We start from the raw sequence: 20,666 nt of genomic DNA on the forward strand, positions 1-20,666 counted from the left end.
ATGAACACAAATCTCCACTTGTAAAGATAAAAAAAGCGCTAATATTTAAATAATTTTTTACATTTAATTAGTATAATATATAATACATACATATAAAAACAATGTCACAATATAATAAATTACCGGCCGGTAAAGAAGTGTCCCAAATAGAGGAGCATAAATTGAAAGGTCCACTAAGCTTTGTATCATATAGATATAATAAAGTTGTTTTACTATACAGTCAATGGAGAGATAATAACACATAGTTCAGGTTATTAGGTGTAAGGGAATTTTTACCCATCCACGAAGACACAGAAGTTTAATGTACTCCCGGGCCACTGGTAGAAATTACTTTGATTGCGGTCATATCCAGAGGGAATCAACTTGGGCAAGTGATAAAGGCTCCAGCCTCCCATGCTGAGAGTCCTAGGTTCGATTCCCAAAGTGCCAATCTATATTTTTTTTTCCCTGACATTCACTTATTAATCTTTTTTTCTTTGTAATCCATTGTAATCCATTCAATGGAAGGGTGCACACTGGTTTCACATAAATCACGGTACTTCTGCATGAGCGTCTGATTCTGCTATTTAAAATACACAGCGATAATGAGCACCCGTAGGAATACCAATAAATATAAATGAGTGTATCCTGAAATATAACTGTTCGAGCAACACAGTACTGTAGATCATCAGCGATAGAGAATCTGTGTTGTACTTTATGAGGTGATCACTGCTACTGTACCTTTTACACACCTATCAACGAGACTGCAGTTCTCTATGTGATTTTCATGTACAGTATACTGTAGTATTGTGTTGCACATTTATTTTAACCTGACCTCTCTCCCTGTCTACTGTATGAACTGGGCAGGCTCCCAGGGGGGAAGGGGCAAGTGGAATGGGGGTAGGGGGAGATGGTGGCCTAAAACTGTGTTCTGAAATATGAGAGTCCAAATCCCTTAATGGCATAAAGGCGAGGGGGGAGAGGGAGGGGGGATTAACCAGCAGAGTTCAGAGACACTGTAAAATATATTAATTGTTTTCGGGACCCAAAAAAAGAAACCAATAAATCAATAAATAAAAGTAGTGTGTACAGACACAAATGAACGTGTTAAAGCAATGGTCCATTGATGTTCGGTTTATGTGAGCTATTAAATTAAATTCAATTAAAATGGGCTTAAAACTTAATATCTCCAGTTCTTAATATCTCCAGTTCTCCAGGTCCATTCGGCTCAGAATCAGGTTGGTATGGAAGGGGAGACGATTAGCTACAGGAAGATATCAACCCCAAGTTTATGTGACCCCCACAAGGCTCATGACAAGCATCGGAACCCATGGAGGCCTGAATTAATGGGCCCATTATAGCCTATGGGAAAATGGGTCCACTTTGCGTACTGATATCTCTGGTTCTGGGTTTCCCAGAGACTCAGGACTGGTACTGTACAAAGGACAAGGCAGGAGCTTTTATCTCTCCCCATTATACTTACAAAGATAACACTTGCCGCTGTACGTTACAAGTTGTTCGTGCTATTTAGTACTCAAATACAAAATACTGTACAGAGATACTAAGGACGGTGATTTGGTATCCAGGAACTTAGGGAGGAGCATTTATCTCTCTCCATTATACTTAGAAAGATAACACTTGCCGGTGTACATTACAAGCTGTTCATGCTATTTAGTACTCAAATACAAAATACTGTACAGAGATGCTAAGCACAGTGATTTGAAATCCAGGAACTTAGGGGTATATATATCTGGTACAGATATCATTTAAGGTTTTTTTTTTCAAAGTGTGATCTTGGGAATTTACTAAACACAAATATCGGCAGTGTTGGGGCTATTCGCATTGAGATACACTGCTGACCACACAAATATTAGTGAATAGACCACCGGTCAAACACAGCTGTTATTTTATACAACTCGGTGATTTAATAAGAATTCGTATTCTCAATCACTGCCAACAAAGGGCCTAATTCTGAGTTGATCGCAGCAGCAAATTTGTTAGCAGTTGGGCAAAACCATGGGGGTTATTCTAAGTTGTTCGCTCGTTGCCGATTTTCGCTATACTGCGATTAGTCGCTTACTGCGCATGCGCAAGGTTTGCAGTGTGCATGCGCTTAGTTATTTTACACAAAAGTTAGGTATTTTACTCACGGCATAACAAAGCTTTTTCATCGCTGTGCTGATCGTAGTGTGATTGACAGGAAGTGGGTGTTTCTGGGCGGAAACTGGCCGTTTTATGGGAGTGTGCGGAAAAATGCAGGCGTTCGAGTTGCAAAACACAGGAGTGGCTGGAGAAACAGGGGAGTGGTTGGGCAAACGCTGGGTGTGTTTGTGTCGTTAAACCAGGAACAAAAAGGACTGAGCTGGTCGCAATGGCTGAGTAAGTCTGGAGCTACTCAGAAACTGCTAAGAAATTTCTATTTGCAATTCTGCTAATCTTTCATTCGCACTTCTGCTAAGCTAAGATACACTCCCAGAGGGCGGCTGATTAGTGTGTGCAATGCTGCTAAAAGCAGCTAGCGAGCGAACAACTCAGAATCACCCCCATGTGTACTGCAGGGGGGCAGATATAACATGTGCAGAGAGAGTTAGATTTGGATGGGGTGTATTCAAACTGAAATTTGAATTGCAGTGTAAAAATAAACCAGCCAGTATTTACCCTGCACAGAAACGAAATAACCCACCCAAATCTATCTCTCTCTGAAAGTGTTATATCTGCCCTCCCCTGCAGTGCAAATGGTTTTTCCCAATTGCTAACAAACTTGCTGCTGCGATCAACTCAGAATTACCCCCATTAGCCAAACACTGCCAGGAAAACATAGAATTCGTAAAAATAAGGAGCTTTCACACAGACCTGCTTTTTGCTGGCGTGTTCAGATAGTCATGCATGGATCAGTGAGATCCATGCATGCTTATCTGTGGAAAAGGGTCTGAAAGAGTTTAAAATCATAAAAAAATATTTTTAAAACCAGCACTGGGCTCCACTAGCCAGAGAGATAATGCCACAGCCGGGGGACACTTCTATACTGGTCCCTGTGGCCATGGCATTATCCCCCCAACTAGTCACCCCTGGCCTGTGTTCCCTGGGGGAGTCGGGACCCCTTAAATGAAGGGGTCACCCTCCAAGCACCCAAGGGCCAGGGGTGAAGACCGTGGCTGTCCCCCCCATCCCTCCTTGATGGATGGGGGGGCTGATAGCCTTACAAGTACCAGCAAGCAGGGGAATAACAGGCCTGCTGGTACCTGTAGTTCTACAACAAAATAAATACCCAAATAAAAACAATATGTACTCACCGTGACAGTAAAACTTTAATAAACATACATGCACACTTACACACTTATACATACTTACCTACATCCCACGCCAGCCAATCACGTTCCCTATCAGCAGAGGTTAATTGGGGTCACTTTTGTGGGTGACCCCAATTAACTTTGTGGTTAGCCACAGACCGCAAAATTCCCATCATAGGCTATAATGGAGATGCGTGAAGCTTCATTCTAACCGGTGCGCTCCACCTGATTGACAGGCCAGGAGCACACAGCCAATCAGGAGAGCGCTATATCGTAGTGCTCCCTGATTGACTGCTGGGATCTCTAGTGACAGCAGTCATGGGGGGTCCTGGCATTCGGGGAAAGAGGTTCCATGGGTAAACATGGAACCCCTTTAGTGGCGTGGTTCAGGGTTTCAGTTTATTATTTTTTTAACACTGTGGATTACTTCAGGAATGAAGAGGACTGATCATCACTGGATAATAGGTGAGTATTTTGGTGGGTTTTTTTTCACAGGTACCTCTATTGGATTCTACTGGACAAGGGGATGTGATTGGCTGGTGTGGGATGTAGGTAAGTATGTATGAGGGTGTAAGTGTGCATGTATGTTTATTAAAGATTTACTGTCACGGTGTGTGCATATTGTTTTATTTGGGTATTTTTTTGTTGTAGAACTACAGGTACCATCCCCCCATCCACCGCCCAGGGATGGGGGGGGACAGCCTCGGGCTTCACTTCTGGCCCTTGGGTACATGGGGGTGACCCATTCATTTAAGGGGTTCCCATTCCCCCAGGGAACCCTGGCCAGGGGTGATTAGTTGGGGGGGATAATGCCACGGCAAGAGGGACCAGTATAAAAGTGTTCCCCAGCTGTGGAATTATCTCTCTGGATAGTGGAGCCCAGTGCTGGTTTTAAAAATATGGGGGACCCCTACTTCTTTTGTCCCCCGTATTTTTGGAACCAGGACCGGACAAATAACCCGGTACTGGTTGTCTAAATACGGGGGAACCCTATGCATTTTTACCCCTGTATTTTAACAACCAGGACCGGCTCAAAGAGCCCAAGGCTGGTTATGCTTAGGAGGGGGGACCCCACGCAATTTTTTGGGAGGGATTTTTTACTATTTCTATACTGTACACAATGAAGCCCTGCACGGATCACACTGATCCGGCCGGTCTTCATTGTGTTAAGTCCGGCAGTGTTTTACTGTTTTCTCCCATAAAACACTGCCGGCAATGCAAATTACTTCAACATCGGTGAACTCAAATTTACAAAACATGGTAGTTTAGTAAATTACTGTGTTTTTTCTTTCAAAAAGTTGCATGCGTACAGTACACTGCTGATGTCAGCCGAGATTGATCTCAGCTGAAATTGGCAAAAATACGCATCTTAGTACACATACCCCTTAGGGAGGAGCTTTTATCTCTCCCCATTATACTTATAAAGATCACACTTGCTGCTGTAACCATTACAGCAGAATATGTTACAAGCTGTTCATGCTATTTAGTACTCAAATACAAAATACTGTATAGAGATGCTAAGCACAGTGATTTGGCATCCAGGAACTTAGGGAGGAGCTTTTATCTCTCTCTCCATTATACTTAGAAAGATAACACTTGCCGCTGTACATTACAAGCTGTTCATGCTATTTAGTACTCAAATACAAAATACTGTACAGAGATGCTAAGCACAGTGATTTGGCATCCAGGAACTTAGGGAGGAGCTTTTATCTCTCTCCATTATACTTAGAAAGATAACACTTGCCGCTGTACATTACAAGCTGTTCATGCTATTTAGTACTCAAATACAAAATACTGTACAGAAATTCTAAGCACGGTGATTTGGCATCCAGGATCTTAGGGAGGAGCTTTTATCTCTCACCATTATACTTAGTACTACGGGATTTGGACGCTCACATATCCCTAACATCAATAGACCATACTGTACCTGTAACATGTTCGTTTGCGTATGTATATGCTGTACTATTTGCGTCTACTGTTTATGCTGTTATATACTGTATGACATACTGTAGCATATTGTAGCGTAATGAGACGTACCAGTAAAGTAGTTCTTACACTGTAGTTCAGTATTGTATTTTAGTGGAGACCACACGCATGCGCATTGGTGATTTTAAAAAGCGACATCTGGTGGATGATCGCAGGTATTACACTCAAAGGTAACGCCAAATGCTATGTGCACTTCCCTATGACTAAGCACACCTCCTAGTGCCCAGGCACGCTGCGTATGCCCGATCGCGATAACGGAGGACACATCTGTATTTTTAATTGAGGTGTGAGTGACTTTGGAAAAGAGATGTCTGGATAGAAAGAGATAATCAATACGAGAGTGGGCAGAGTGAGGATGAAAATAGAAGGAATAGTCACGATGTAGTGGGTGATGTATGCGCCAAGGATCAGAGAGGGCAAGTTGTGAGTAAAAGGAGGAAAGAAGATCACAGCAAGATTTGGAAGGTGGATTACTCACCTCAGACCTGTCCAAGGATGGATCAATGACCATGGTGAAATCTCCTCCTAAATTTAGATTTGAACTCCCCCAAGAGAGTTTTCTGCAAGACAGCTGCAAAATAATCCTGGTGAGATACATTTGGGGTGTATAAGTTAAGAAAAGTATATAATATATTATCAATAACCACATCTATTAAAATAAACTGCCCTTCAGGGTCAAGAAATTTCCTGCGAATCGAGTATTGCAAAGTCTTATGAAAGATAATAGCAACTCCCTTAGTCTTATTAGTATAAGAAGCTGAGATACAATCCCCTATCCATGGGCCCCGTAAGGTGTTACGGGCATCATCTAACCAATGTGTTTCTTGCAGAAAGATAACATGAGGGATCATACGATGAAGGTGTGAAAGTAAGTTTTTACATTTTACTGGGTTGTTGAGACCCTCCACATTCGAGGATATAACATTAAAGGAAAGAAGTGGAGTATCTCCCATGGTGGTTGGCGAGGGAGGGGTAGGGTTCGCCGTATCAACCTATTCCCTCTGACGGAAATAGAAGTAACACATAGCAAAGATCAAACAGGGCCCCTGCCTGTCCCAGCGAGTGGGAAGGGGTTGATCTATGGAGGATCGGGACCAGTGGGTCTGGCAAGTAACACATACAGTAATAAACATTAACATAACCAACAAACATGTGTAGCGAGAAAAGATGCAGCTCATTACATGCATAGGGCCGTGCAATCATTCTTCACCATCTGGCCTATAGGTGGGGAAAAAATGGCATAGATGCAATCAGTAACAACAGTGCAATATTCAGGTGTTTAGATATGAGAAGTGAGCTTTGGCGAGTGCTATGTCATCAAAAAACAATGGTTTGCCATCCTCAAAGACTCGCAGATGAGCCGGATACAAAAGGGAAAACTTGATCTTAGCGTCAAACAATTGCTTGCATAATGGTGCAAACTCTTGCAGCAAAAAGAGTAGCTAAGTCCTAAAAAATTAGAAACCAGTCTCCATTGTAGGTCAGACTGGGTGTCCTGTGGTAGTGATCCAAGAGTTTAGCTTTGTCAGCATAGTTGAGGATTTTCATGATCACGGGGTGCGGTTGACCAGAGTTTGCTTTACGATCAGGACCAATTCTATGTGCCCTCTCGATAGCTAGAGGGGTTCCTTTGAGATCCATAGCCAATTGTTGTGGTATCCAATTGGAAAGAAGGTAAAGTAGTTTATGACCTTTGATCGACTCAGTGATACCCACCACCCAAAGGTTACTTCTGCGTTCACGATTTTCCAAATCATCTAGCCTTTGGGTTAAGTCCATAATATCTTTTTGCTGTGAAGCAATGGGGAGTTGTGCCATGCGTAAGTCATCTGCCAGGGTAGACACCCTCTGGTCAACACTATCCAGGTGGCCAGAATAATGAGTTAATTGGGACAAGGTGGATTTGATAGCCTCCCTACTGCCTGCCAGTTTTTCATCCATCAAGGGGCCTAATACCGCCGCGATATCCATAGGTTTAATTTTGGAAGATTTGGTAGTGGGAGCAGATTTGCATTTTTGATGAGACCTGGAACGGGTGATGGAGCAGTATGAGTCAGAGGAATTCCCACATTCAGTATTGTCACGGTTTGTTAAGGCGGAGGCAGCAGCAGATATTGTAGTGGGTATTAAAAACTTTTCCATAAAAACAGTAGTAATGGGGTATGGAGATGTTGTAGTAGATGTCGTCGTACACAAGAAGCAGGTAATGAGAAGGCCACATGGAGAAGAAAAGTAGGTACAGCAGGCTACATCTTAAAGGGCAACAATCAGGGAGAGGTTGTCATTATTCTGTAAACAGTGTGGTACACGCGCAGTTGGGTGAAGAGAAACATTACATAATTATATCATAATTGATAGATTCTCAAGGTTACAGTCTATATAGCATACAATGTAGTAAGAATACGTCTGCACAGCACCTCCTCCAGTAGACCAATGAACAACAAGTAGAAAGGACAAAAGTCTAGTGTATATGAAGGGGATAGATGAAAAAATTCAGTTGTGGAGGGGGATAGTGTGGACCTGCAGCAGAGACAGTTGTTATGAGAAGGCCAGCAGGAGAACAGGTATATAAGGTGGCCACTTCCACCTTTCTGATCATCCACCATGCTAAGAAAGGGGATAAGGAAAAGCAGGCTATGTGGAGGGGGGATGTTATTTGTCTGTATCAGGAGAGGCATCAGCAAGAGGGCAGGTGAAAAATGGCTGCCGCCACAACAGCAGCTACTCATGGTATCCCAGACAGGCTTGAGGGAGAGGTTAATGCTGTCTCCGCATTTAGGTCCCAGGACTCCTGCCAGCAGGATCTATGGGCCGGCAGTTATGCAGAGTCCCACAACAGAGGCACAGCTGGGGATGCGCGCAGATGACACAGCGCTCCCCAGCCCATGTGCGGTAGCCCGGCCAAAGACTCCTACCGAGGGCAGAGGGACTCCAGTGCCTGTCAGCGAGCCCATCAGTATGATTGGCTGCATCAGCGGAGGTCTCCATGTAGGAGCTGCAGTGAGTGTATGCGATGTCGGGGCCTTTGGTAGTCCCTTTGGGCAGTCATGGAAATTGAGGCCCTGGTCTTAGATTGGAGGGTAGGCTGCAATCTGTAGGAGTGGTTTTCAGCACTCTCAGGCTCCGCAGGACAGACCCATCCACGGCGAGATGCAGGTAATGGTGAGGAGATGGTTGCTAGGGCAGAAGAGCGGGTGAAAAGTGCCAAGGAGAGTGGTTGTTGGGGCAATAGAGCAGAAGCTCAGGAACTCTGCATCCGCTCTCATCCACCACCAGGCCACACCCCATTGGACCACTGTTTTTCAGCATGCATGTTGTCATGACATCACGAGCATGGCATAGATAGGGGGAACAAAGTTTGTTGTGCCAGGTGATCCTGGTTCCTCAATGCCTGTTCCCTGCTGATTAGTCCAGCAGTGAAGGAATTAGTGATGAGCGGGTTCGGTTCCTCGAGATCCGAACCCCCCCGAACTTCACCCATTTTACACGGTTCCGAGGCAGACTCGGATCTTCCCGCCTTGCTCGGTTAACCCGAGCGTGCCAGAACGTCATCATCCTGCTGTCATATTCTCGCGAGATTCGTATTCTATATAAGGAGCCGCGCGTCGCCGCCATTTTCACTCGTGCATTGGAGATGATAGCGAGAGGACGTGCAGCGTTCTCTCAGTTTCTGTGTTCAGTGTGCTGCAAATATCTGTGCTCAGTGTGCTGAAAATATCTACGTTCTCTGCCTGAAAAATGCTCCATATTTGTGCTGCATTTTAGTATATAGTAGGAGGACAGTGCAGAATTTTGCTGACCACCAGTATTATATAGCAGTATGGTACAGTAGTCCACTGCTCTACCTACCTCTGTGTCGTCAAGTATACTATCCATCCATACCTGTGCTGCGTTTTAGTTGTGCGCAGTATATATAGTAGGAGGACAGTGCAGAATTTTGCTGACCACCAGTATATATATAGCAGTACGGTACAGTAGTCCACTGCTCTACCTACCTCTGTGTCGTCAAGTATACTATCCATCCATACCTGTGCTGCATTTTAGTTGTGCGCAGTATATAGTAGGAGGACAGTGCAGAATTTTGCTGACCACAGTATACCTGTGCTGCATTTTAGTTGTGCGCAGTATATAGTAGGAGGACAGTGCAGAATTTTGCTGACCACAGTATATATATAGCAGTACAGTACAGTAGTCCACTTCTCTACCTCTGTGTCATCAAGTATACTACAAAAGTTCAGTAAAATGACCAAAAAATCTAAATTAAAGGCGTCTGATGAGAAGCGTAAACTTGCCAATATGCCATTTACGACATGGAGTGGCAAGGAACGGCTGAGGCCCTGGCCTATGTTCATGGCTAGTGGTTTAGATTCACATGAGGATGGAAGCACTCATCCTCTCGCTAGAAAACTGCAGTGCCACTCCTAGATGGGCCAGGTGTTTATGTCGGCCACTTGGGTCGCTTAGCTTATCCATCCAGCGACCTTGGAGCAACTCTTTTTTTCTTTGCATCATGTGCTGTTTGGGACTATTTTTTAAATCTGCCATCCTGTCTGACACGGCAGTGCCACTCCTAGATGGGCCAGGTGTTTGTGTCGGCCACTTGGGTTGCTTAGCTTAGTCACACAGCTACCTCATTGCACCTCTTTTTTTCTTTGCGTCATGTGCTGTTCGGGGACTATTTTTTAAATCTGCCATCCTGTCTGATACTGCAGTGCCACTCCTAGGTGAGCCAGGTGTTTGTGTCGGCCACTTGGGTCGCTTAGCTTAGTCACACAGCTACCTCATTGCACCTCTTTTTTACTTTGCATCATGTGCTGTTTGAGGACTATTTTTTAAATCTGCCATCCTGTCTGACACTGCAGTGCCACTCCTAGATGGGCCAGGTGTTTGTGTCGGCCACTTGGGTCGCTTAGCTTAGTCACACAGCTACCTCATTGCACCTCTTTTTTTCTTTGCATCATGTGCTGTTTAGGGACTATTTTTTAAATCTGCCATCCTGTCTGACACTGCAGTGCCTCTCCTAGATTGGCCAGATGTTTGTGTCGGCCACTTGGGTCGCTTAGCTTAGTCACACAGATACCTTATTGCACCTCTTTTTTTCTTTGCATCATGTACTGTTTGGGGACTATTTTTTAAATCTGCCATCCTGTCTGACACTGCAGTGCCACTCCTAGATGGACCAGGTGTTTGTGTCGGCCACTTGGGTCGCTTAGCTTAGTCACACAGCTACCTCATTGCACCTCTTTTTTTCTTTGCATCATGTGCTGTTTGGGGACTATTTTTTAAATCTGCCATCCTGTCTGACACTGCAGTGCCACTCCTAGATGGGCCAGGTGTTGTTTCGGCCACTTGGGTCGCTTAGCTTAGTCACACAGCTACCTCATTTCACCTCTTTTTTTCTTTGCATCATGTGCTGTTTGGGGACTATTTTTTAAATCTGCCATCCTGTCTGACACTACAGTGCCACTCCTAAATGGGCCAGGTGTTTGTGTCGGCCACTTGGGTCGCTTAGCTTAGCCATCCAGCGACCTCGGTGCAATTTTTAGGACTAAAAATAATATTGTGAGGTGTGATTTGTTCAGAATAGACTGGAAATGAGTGGAAATTATGGTTGTTGAGGTTAATAATACTATGGGATCAAAATGACCCCCAAATTCTATGATCTAAGCTGTTTTTGAGGGGTTTTTGTAAAAAAACAACCGAATCCGCCCAAAAATTTTCAGGGAGGTTTTGCCAAAACGCGTCCGAATTCAAAACACGGCCGCGGAACCGAATCCAAAACCAAAACATAAAACCCGAAAAATTTCCGGTGCACATTACTAGAAGGAATGTAGCCTGTCACAAGCCTACCCACACCACAGCATGCATCCGACTCATCACAAGTTTCACGCTTTTTGTCTCCAACTGTCTAAGGGCCCCGCCAAACCCGGTACCTGGGACATGTGTAAGAACATTGGTGCAGTCTTGATCTGTATTGCCACTAATTGGCTTTTACAGGAAGTGTTCAACAGAGATAATTTTATGCTGCTTGTGGTAATATCAATTATACTGATGTTCCTCTGTCCACTTGCTTCTTAACCATGCATGTACCAGGGCCCTTTGTCCATTTTCTACTTATAGAGATCAAGGCTGTAAAGAGTCTGAACTAGCCCAATGTGTCCTGGTCACAGGATAGGTACAACTTGATTGAGTTAAATTCAGAATGATGGTTTGTTCAAATTATGCTGACATGTACAAACAGTAAATTGTCTTTTAGGTTCATGTTCTCATATATTTTCTCAGAGTTGTTCATTTTCGATTCCCATGAGCTTAACAGGTTCAAGATATACAAAGTTGCAAATGGATTAAAAAGAATGCCATTTTCTATGTGTTCCCAGAGACAGCAGAATAGTCACAAAAATGAGTAATTATTTGATTATTAATAATAATAATTTAAGAAATACTGCCCCCTGCTGCTAAAACAAAATTATAATGTGTACATTACTTGATAACATTTTTGGCAAAGCTCCATGCATGCTCTAAATATGAAAAGATGTTTGATTCAAAAAGTCATATAAACCCCTTCCATGCATAATAAAGATAAAGTACTGCTAGAACACCATCTCTTAGATCAGGCATGGTACCGAAGGATTGGCGTATAGCTGAGGTAGTGCCATTATTTAAAAAGGGTTCCAAAAATCTTCCGGGAAACTACAGACCAGTTAGGTTAACATCTATAGTGGGGAAAATATTGGAAGGATTTCTAAGGGACGTCATACAGGAGTATCTAAAGTCCGCTAGGATTATTAGCTAGAACCAGCATGGGTTTGTGAGGGACAGGTCATGTCAGACTAACTTAATTAGCTTCTACGAGGAAGTGAGCAATAATCTTGATCAAGGAAAAGCAGTGGATGTGGTCTTCCTTGATTTTGCAAAGGCCTTCGATACAATTCCTCACAGGAGACTGATGATCAAATGAAAGGAGATTGGCCTAGGAAAAACTATTTGCACATGGATAAGCAGCTGGTTGGATAGCAGGGTACAGTGAGTAGTGGTCAACGGGAAGTCCTCAACCTGGTCCCCAGTAGTCAGCGGAATACCACAAGGGTCCGTACTCGGACCAATACTGTTCAACATATTTATCAATGACCTAGAAATAGGCCTGGAAAGCACAGTGTCAATCTTTGCAGATGATACTAAACTGTGTAAGGTAATTAGTTCAGAATTGGATGTGGAGTCCTTGTAGAATGATCTATCTAAACTTGAACTCTGGGCATCTAAATGGAAAATAAGGTTCAATACAGACAAATGCAAGGTTATGCATTTTGGGACTAAAAACAAACTTGCATCCTACATATTAAATGGGGAACGCCTAGGGGAAACAGAGTTGGAAAAAGATTTGGGGGTATTCATTGATAATAGGCTTAATAACCGTACACAATGTCAAAACGCAGTAAAGAAGGCAAGTAAGGTGCTAGCGTGCATAAAAAGGGGAATTGAGACAAGGGACTCGGATGTAATCATGCCGCTGTATAAGGCATTGGTACGTCCGCACCTGGAATATTGTGTTCAGTTTTGGGCACCATTGTATAAAAAAGACATCAGTGAACTTGAAAGTGTTCAAAGGCGAGCTACTAAATTGATTAAAGGCCTAGAAGGACTGGACTATAAGGAAAGACTTACTAGGCTGAATATGTATACACTAGAAAAGAGGCGCCTAAGAGGAGATATTAATATCTTCAAATATGTAAAGTGACATCACAAAGAGTTATCAGAGGAATTATTTATTAAAAGAACACAGTTTAGGACATGTGGGCACTCGCTGCAACTGGTGGAGAGAAAGTTCCGAACGCAACGTAGGAAAGGGTTCTTCACTGTTAGGGCAATCAGGATGTGGAATTCCCTGCCAGGGAAGGTGGTAATGGCGGACTCTGTAATTGGATTTAAAAAAGAAATGGATAAATTTCTGAATGAAAAAGCTATCCAAGGTTATAATACTTAAAATATCAACGTGGTTAATCCGGGGGTAATATGAGTTACAGTAGCTAACTAGTCATAAAACATCATTCAGCAAGTATTTAGAATCATCACAACTTAAAACAGGTTGAACACAATGGGCAATTTGCCTCTATTCAACCTCAAATACTATGTTACTATGTTACTCTCAGGTCATTAACCCTTTCTTTTATAGTTAGCCTGGTAATATGACAATTTGCAGCTGTTAACCTGTTACAGATTGAGCATGAAATCAGATCCTCAAAACCTCGACCCTTAGCAGCTTTAAAAACTGTTTATGGTTCTTACAAAATGCATTTGAGATTATCAAAGATAAAATCTGATTATAGATATCTATACTATTATTTTATTATATAAATATTAGAAGTCACTGAGGAATTCTTTCACCATATAACGGTATGAGCCTGAAGGCTTTGAGCGCTTATTCATGCTATGTAATTCTTAATAATTTACATTGTTGAGCATATTATTACTTACAATGCACACATTTTCTTACAGAACCATCAACTGACCACAAATCACAATTTAGCAGTCAGAATTGAGGACATAAGAGCTCGCTGTTTATATGTATTATAATAATATTAATAGCATCATGAAAAATTCTGTCCTGGCAGTAACACACAATAGCTCATGATCATGTACAAAGAAACCATCCATTGTCTACCTGACATCCAGGAAAATTAATTGTAAAATATTGCACAGAAGCTGACGGACAATACACCCAAACATTACACATTTCTCTGAATTTCGCATAATGAATTTCACATTGTCATTTGTGAAAGGGCCTATTATAAATATATAGTTTCATAGAGCGAAATATTAGATTTGAAAGCTCATCTTCAATGCAAAGTCAGAGCCAGGGAATTGCTGAACTGCGTTTCTTTTTGTTGAAACGTTGGAAACGGAGACAATTGCAATAAATCATCTTTCATTTTTAGCAACTCATTAGGGCTGTATTTTGAGATAAGGAAAACCTGGCGCATAATCAAGGTCACTTATGGACATGCTTTTATTACAGTGAAATGATTGCTATATCGTACATAATGGTAAAATAAAAAAGAAAATGTTTAGGCAGCGCAGACAAGCTATTAGCAGAGAGGAAAATGTGGACAGCGTGATCAATAGATGTACTTTATTAAATGAATCATCGACCTGCCGTTAAAATTCTAGGCATTCTCCTATTATATCAAGTTTTCCATTTTTTACTAGCGGCCTATTCGATTCGTTCAACACAGAATACTGTAGCTGCGAACGTCTTTGATGTCTAATTACTGGCGTGTGGGCAATTAAGATAAACATTGACCCAGGAAAGGTCATCCTGTTTAGCAGAATCAGATGCAAGGGATGACTCAAAAATATATATATTTTTTTAAACCAAGCAAATTATCTGCATAAAAGTAATAATTTATCTGGAATTAATCACTGGTTAGATATATTTTTTATTAATAAGGATGTATATTGCGACACTTGTTCCTTCTTGGTTTGTAACTGTTGTCTATAGAGTGCAATTGTAACAAAGAACTGGTATGTAAGACAGAACCTAAAAAAAACATTCAACGAACAATGGGGCCCGTTTATCAATGAGTGATAAACGTGTTGTGAATGATAAAACTCATTACATATGTTAAATAGTGCCCCAGCCAATCAGCTCCCAACTGTCATTTTTCAAATACATGACAGTTATGAGCTGATTGGCTAGGGCACCAATTATCATCCGCAATTCATTTTATAAAATACAAGTTTTATCACTGGTTGATAAATAAGCTCCTACATTTGGGCTTTAAGCATCCAGCACAAGAAGTTGTCCAAACTGGGTGTTTGAAGCCTAAGGCCGGGTACACACTAGAGCAGTGCGGTGTGTACCCAGACGATATGGTGGCTGACAAGTTGACATATTGTATCTGCTGTACAGATAAGAACTAATGCAATGAAGGATGAAACAATCCTTTCTTCCATCCTTCATTACACTGCACAGCGTCGCATGCTATATTGGGCCCGATTCAGAACTGATCTCTATTTTGTGAAATAGCTCAGCGGGCGATTATCGAATGACTGTGCATGCTTATGCACCGCAATGTGTAGGTGTGACACCTTACATTGACAGAATGGTGCGAAAATTTCCATCAATAGGCGTACGCAAGGTTATTGGCAGGAAGTGGACGTTTGGGGGTGGTGACCGAACGTTTTCTGGGAGTGGCATGGAAGAACGCAGGCGGTCCCATGCTTTTTCTGGGAGGGTGTATGACATTAGCTCCGGTCCCGATCAGCCTAATTCTATTGCACTGTAGGAGTAAGTCCTGGGCTACGCACAGACTGGAAAAAACATTTGATGGTGAGTGAGTTGCGAACGGATTTGCAGATGTCCGCTGTCTGGCGAAGTTTTCGCACGGCATATGCATGCATTTGCACACTTGCACGGGGCAGGTTTTCATTCCCAATGGGCGGTGGCTATATAATCGCAGCCTTCTGCAAAAACGCAGAGTAGTGAACAGGTCTGAATTAGGCCCTTGTCCATTTGCCCATGCTGCACGGCTGACAAGGCATCACTAATGACCGCGGGAGTGAGCAGATCGGCCGTGCACACTGAACGATCCGACCCCTATGTAGTTCCGATTTGAATGGAAATTACATATCGGGCCGATATCCCTCCAATGTGGACCCAGCTTTAGCTCTGTCAAGACCCTGTACACAGAGATTACATATAACAGTGTATTGATCAGGGCTTTACTCTCTAATCCACCATTAGTAGGAAGAACATTGATGATGCCTACATACTGTAATGGTGAAGGGAGCTCTATCCTGATCAGTATGGAGCCATGGATTAATATAATAACCCCCCACATCCTTAAAGGTTTTCTTTCCCTGCAATATGAGGCAAAGGTGGAATTATTTTTATTATTGCTATTATTATTATTATTATTATTATTATTATTATTCTTTATGTATAGGGTGCCACAAATGGGGCACTGTTCCGTACAGAGGGCAAAACAATAAGACAGTACAGAGTTATACAGTAAAATACAATACAGTAGATATCTTCTGTCGGTCCCACTTGGAGCACCTTTAGATGCTTGAATATGGCTTGGTGCATTATTAGATGCAACTATCGGTTGCAGCATCAGAACTGGCACCAGCCACTTGATAGGTGCAGATTATTCATCAGAGTATAGCCTCCAATGTGAGCAATTATGCATCTGAATTTGGAAACAAGCTATGCGACATGTCAATGACACTCCCATAGCACACACATAAGATGGTGCATCTACATGCGTCTGAATAGCCACCATCCAGTCACCACACATCTTCTGTGCATCTCAATCGCAACTGCAAATGCGCACAAACTGTGGATGCATACACAGTGCAACCTAGATGCAATCACAAAATAGAATATATCGCTCAGCTGAATCCCTAATACTTGGAAGTGGAATTGCCAAGCATAATGGAAGCTCCATCAACAGTTCTTCACCTTGGTAATGCCTCAGATGAAACAGGATGCCCTCCAGGGAAACGCGTCAGCCTGGTGCTAAACAGCTGCATTTCTATGCTTCCTGCGATAATTAGTATCCAAGATGTTACATTACCAAGGAGAAGAAAAGTGGTTAAACTTCCATTATTTAAGGATACTTTGTCACACCTGAGGGCTGAGGCTGACCTGGGGAAGCCTCAGGTGTAGCAGCTGATGTGTACTTAAACCAGAGGTGGGGGGGAGGGTAATATAGGATTCTTGGACATGCAGGAACCCTAGCAATGATGACCGAAGGCGTGACCAAGACAACGGAGTAAAAAATAAAGCTTGTTTATTAAACACACAGTCCATAAACACCTTGGCAATTCAGCAGAATGGTAAGCTCAACAGTAGGATGTGCAGACATAGATAGCAGTACAGTTACTTAGGCACAATGGTAATAATATACTGTGGCAATGCAGACAGGATAGGCAAAGTTTCTGCAAAGAGATAATAAGTCCGTTAGCCACAGCTAACCACTGTAGTAGGGAACGAGCAGGTACTGACCAGCAGATGACACTCTGGAAGCTGGAGATGGTAGTGATGCACAGGAGTTGAGATGAACACAGAAGAACTGCCGGGAATGCCGGACGGAACCGGCCCAGGTGGTAAGGTGCAGTGGAACTCCCTGATGTTGAGAGCACCGATGGTGAACTGTGGATCGATGTAGAAACACTGATGGTGGATGGGAGTGATGCTGGAACACCGCAGAGAGCTGAAGGTGATACAGGAACACAGCTGAGAGCTGGAAGTGATACTGGAACACCGTGGGAAGCTGGAAGCGATACTGGAACACCGCTGAAAGCTGGAAGCTAATGATGAATCACTGCAGATCACTGAGAGTGATGTAGGAACACCGCTGGAGTCAGGCAGCACCGCAGGGTGGAAACTGGTGCAGGTCTCTTTAAGTGGAGCAAGGTCATAGGAGCTGGAATGCCTGGAAACTGCAAGCAGGAACATCCACTGACAGGAGAGACATCTTACACTGGGATAGACAACCAAAGCACTGACGATTAGGCAGCCTTGATGCAGGATATTTATACCAGCTGGGAAGCAGATACTGGCTGAGCAATCAGGGATAGTCCAGAGTACAGCAGGTAGGCTATGGAGAATCATGTGAAAAGGCCAAACATGGCTGCGCCCATGTTTGTTTCTGGAGGGAAAGTCTGTTTGTATACTTAGTATGTGGAAACCTGTAGTAATGGCGGCGGAGGCCGCAGAGAACAGGACACACCATCTATGGAAACAGGTGGAACATGCTGTGAGGTCACCATGACAGCGCTGCCAGGATCACTGAGGGGAGACTGAAACGATGCTGTACAGCAGGCTGCACGCAGAATGCGCAGGTAGAATCCAGGCTTTGAGCGCAGGGACAGTCTCAGAAGGCACTTAGAAGGTAAAAACGTGCGACTGATTACCCAGATCGTGACATACTTAGGGCGGTATGTACAAAGAAGGCGGCCACATTCTGCCACAATTCACATTGATATTGCATATGTACTAACATATGTGATTAGTATTGCAATGCGATAAGAGCTGCCCATTACGAATCCTGCTGTGCTGGGTAAGAGGGTGAGATGTCATCTCTGTCACCCGCTGCTAAACCCTGGAGGTGACGTCTATAGGGAGTCCTGGGCTCCTCCTCCGCTTCCCTGCAGCCAGAAGATCAGCTGGCTGCGTTGCTGGGGGAGAAAGAGGTTGGGTGATCCGGGAGCATGCTGGGACACTGGTAGCAAACTGGTAAGGGGGACCGGAGTGAACGGTGGTGGGTGGCGGAGATGGCATGATGCAGAAAGAAGCACATAGGCTTTTATTGGGTAATGCCAGAAAAAGCTGGCATTACCCCCTGCATCAGTAAGTGGGCGACCAGGGGTTTTTACCAACTTTATCCTTTAGTACATCCCAGCTTGCTACATACAGCACATTTAGCTTTATGTAAATTCACATGTTATCCTGCCTTATCTAAAGGAATATGCACACGTTCTACAGGAAAGTACCTCCATGCAATAGTCACGTAAATCTAGCACATCACTTATGAGAGAGAGCTGCAGTAACACACACTTCAAATCACAAGTTTCATTGTCTCTTCTGATTCTCTCTGTTACACAAGAAAGAATACCCCTTGATTACATGAGAGGCCACAGAGTAAATCAATATAAATTAATTTCTGGAAAAATCATCTTTATTCTAACAATTTTATAGGGAACAGAAAATGTACTGTAGGTGCTCACGCTAAACACCAAGGAGGGTGATTCAGAGATGGACCCAGGGGGTCATTCCGAGTTGTTCGCTCGTCATTTTTTTGTTGCAATGGAGCGATTAGTTGCTAATGCGCATGCGCAATGTCCGCAGTGCGACTGCGCCAAGTAAATTTGCTTTGCAGTTAGGTATTTTACTCACGGCATTACAAGGTTTTTTTCTTCGTTCTGGTGATCGTAATGTGATTGACAGGAAGTGGGTGTTTCTGGGCGGAAACTGGCCGTTTTATGGTTGTGTGCGAAAAAACGCTACCGTTTCTGGGAAAAACGCAGGAGTGGCTGGAGAAACGGAGGAGTGTCTGGCCGAACGCTGGGTGTGTTTGTGACGTCAAACCAGGAACGAAACTGTCTGAACTGATCGCAGTTGCCGAGTAATTGTGGAGCTACTCAGAAACTGCTAAGAAGTGTCTATTCGCAATTTTGCTAATCTTTCGTTCGCAATTTTGATAAGCTAAGATTCACTCCCAGAGGGCGGCGGCTTTGCGTGTGCAAAGCTGCTAAAAGCAGCTTGCGAGCGAACAACTCGGAATGAGGGCCCCAGTGCAGTAGCTGTTGTTGCAGCAGTTACTGCTAAATTATGGGAATGCAGCAGTAAGCATCTACTGATAATCCAAATAATTGTGATAATCTCTATATTAAAAGTATAAATTAGGTTCTTAGCACATGTTAAGCCAAAAATGCGTGCACATCCACAATGTCATGGTGACCCCATCAGTTGGGTCCCTAACATCCGTAATACTAATACAATATGGTGATGTGTCAAGGACTTACCATAATAGTGTCCATGCTCACATCTAGGGAAACCAGTTTATATGTGGCTGTGTAAGTTCTATTGTGGTATCTAGCTTCAAGTCTTACCAGTCCCTCCTCAATCACAAAGCAGAATGAATTGACTGCCGAATGACTTTCTGTAGAATCCACTGCGGCATGGCCTGTTCCACCACAAAACTCAATTAGCTTTTTTCTACTTGTATTAAACCATACTATGTAAAAATAAGGCAAAATAGAAAAACTACGCTAGGGTAATAAGCTCCTGGCGCTGGATGGGGAGGTTCAACACAGCAGCTAAACACAAAGGGGTTGGTCAGACCCCAAATGAAATTGAAGCACAAGAAAATGGTAGTGCTTGTAGATCACATATGAGAGGTAGGTCACAACAATAACACAATTTAATAAAATCGTAATGAGCAAAATATAATAAATTTATATAGAATACATATTGTAAAGAATCATTTTTAAAAAGTTGGTATATAAAGTGAGCAGTGCTCCTCCCAATTTCAAATAGACGTAAATTATGAGAAGTTCAATAAACCTGTTCCAATAGACAGTCCCCTCTGTCACCTCTCTCATTTGTGACCTACAAGCGCTACCATTTTCTTCTGCTTCTATGTAAAAATAAGCCCAACTTTGTTGTCCCCAGTAAAGTAATTTCACCAAAATACCAAAACGGAGCAAATGTGGGACCCAATACAATTCTTCATACATGCCTTTATTATTAAAGACTCTATCCTTTTGAAAAACTTTTTGTAGGTCAATAGTAGAGTCAATAAAATGAGCTGTAACTCATCCCATCTGTTTTAGTCATGGGTTGACAGTTGTTATAACTTTATATGTGTCTCCTACTGTTAGGACGCATGAATTCTTTCAATATGA

This window comes from Pseudophryne corroboree, chromosome 5, assembly GCF_028390025.1.
Source record: "Pseudophryne corroboree isolate aPseCor3 chromosome 5, aPseCor3.hap2, whole genome shotgun sequence".
NCBI classification, from domain to species: domain Eukaryota; kingdom Metazoa; phylum Chordata; class Amphibia; order Anura; family Myobatrachidae; genus Pseudophryne; species Pseudophryne corroboree.